Source organism: Papilio polytes, unplaced genomic scaffold (genome assembly GCF_000836215.1).
Source record: "Papilio polytes unplaced genomic scaffold, Ppol_1.0 DF823421.1, whole genome shotgun sequence".
Lineage (NCBI taxonomy): Eukaryota > Metazoa > Arthropoda > Insecta > Lepidoptera > Papilionidae > Papilio > Papilio polytes.
The window spans coordinates 1-1,751 of NW_013525783.1; the positions used below are offsets into that span (position 1 = coordinate 1).

General features: G+C 33.0%; 1 long non-coding RNA gene across 1 annotated transcript; it reads left to right on the forward strand.

Moving 5' to 3' along the window:
• Positions 1 to 1,293, forward strand: LOC106104702. Its single transcript, XR_001225690.1, has 3 exons — positions 1 to 40; positions 602 to 765; positions 1,183 to 1,293. It is a non-coding gene; the product is annotated as an uncharacterized LOC106104702 (long non-coding RNA).
• Positions 1,294 to 1,751: the final 458 nt, after the last annotated feature.

The following is a 1,751-nucleotide window of genomic DNA, read 5'->3' on the forward strand; positions in this document are numbered from 1 at the left end:
GCCCCGGCGCAGTGCACAGAGCTGATGTTACACAACTTAGGTGAGCACACACTGGCATTGCCTTGTTCCTTTTGCTACGAGACAAGCTCCTCTCCAGAAAAGACAAATATATTTACAAATTACGTAGACAAATAGAGTTATATTAAAAATAACTATTAACCAGTAAACTAACTAGTTTTCACCCGCGATTCCAATCGCGTGGAATAAAAAATAAAACAAAAATAAGTAGCCTATGTGTTTATCCAAACTACGTACTATATCTATGCCAAGTTTTATCGAGATCCGTTCAGCCTTATTATTTACTCGCTTGGCGTCTGGCAAGACCACAGTTTTTTTGTACTGTGTATTGACAATGAAAGCGAACTTTTCAATACAACGCACATATTTGTGAATTATAATTAATCTTGAACATGTATACTACGAAGGTTTTCCATATAAAGTTATTTAATAAATAAATAAATCGATTGTAACTTTCAAGTACAAATTTAATATTCCCCAATAGTACAGTTGCGGACATCTGCAGTGATCAACTTTGCAATTGCCTTATTAACTACGAAACAAACTTCCCCAAAGGAAGTTCTAAATTAGTGTCTTTTTCCAGCTACCTAGGTTTCTACACATATCTAATAGATACGATAACTGGTCCGGAGGCTATAATTTCCTACCTCTGCCGGCAGTACGGCGTGCATAGGATACCCATAGGCAATGACCATACTTATAAAAACAGCGCTAAAGTTCCCGCTAATATCACTCATTACTTCACTGGTAAGTATTAAATAGTTGTCTACACATTAAAAAACTTAAACTATATTACTCAAGTTAGCTAAGTTACCTCCCAGTCAAAGTTCGTTAAAATAACTCCAACTTTCGGAGATCTTAACATTGACTTAAGTTGAGACAAATTTTATAAAATAGATTTTTTAAATAAACTTCGCGAATTTTTTTTATCTATACTAATATTATAAAGAGGAAAGATTTGTATTTTTGTATGCATTGAAATAACTCAAAAACTACTGACCCGTTATTAAAAAATCTTTCACTGTTAGAAAGGTAATTTATCTGTGAGTAACGTAGGCTAGATATTCTACTATTTTTAATTTCACACGGACAAAGTCGCGAGCAACAGCTAATTATAATAATATCTTACGAAAATATAAACAATTTAATATTTTTTTCTTTCAGAAAACCATAGATTTAGTGTACGAGTGTCCGCATACAGCGGTGCTAAAAGCAGTTCTATTATAGAAATACGACAGGCGAGGTTGCTGGCGAATACTGTGGATGTAGACCAAATACATAGCCTTAATAACCAGTAAGTATACATACCGGTTAGCATACAAAATACTGACTCGTTGTATACTAAGCTATTTGTATACTGAGTATACAAATCAGTTAATGTATCAATTCAAATAATTGTTGTAAAGTGGTTTCATCCGTATGTTATAAAAACTTTATTTTGTTGTTTATATTCAAACAAGGAAAATGCTTGCTATTTGTTGGAAATTTAAGTAACCATAGCAACCACACTTCCATTAATATGATTATTTTTGTTATTTTATTGTAATATTAAAATAGTGAATGAGTTTAAATTAAAAAATACAGTTTTCGGTCTCACGTATAAATCGAAAATGTTACTAACCCCTGCATGTTGTATCGATTTTTATTAAAAGTACAATACAGTAATTTAACAGTGGTAGAGCCCGCTTTAACATCTACGCACGAATGGGTCGGCTCGCCCCCAGTAATACCAC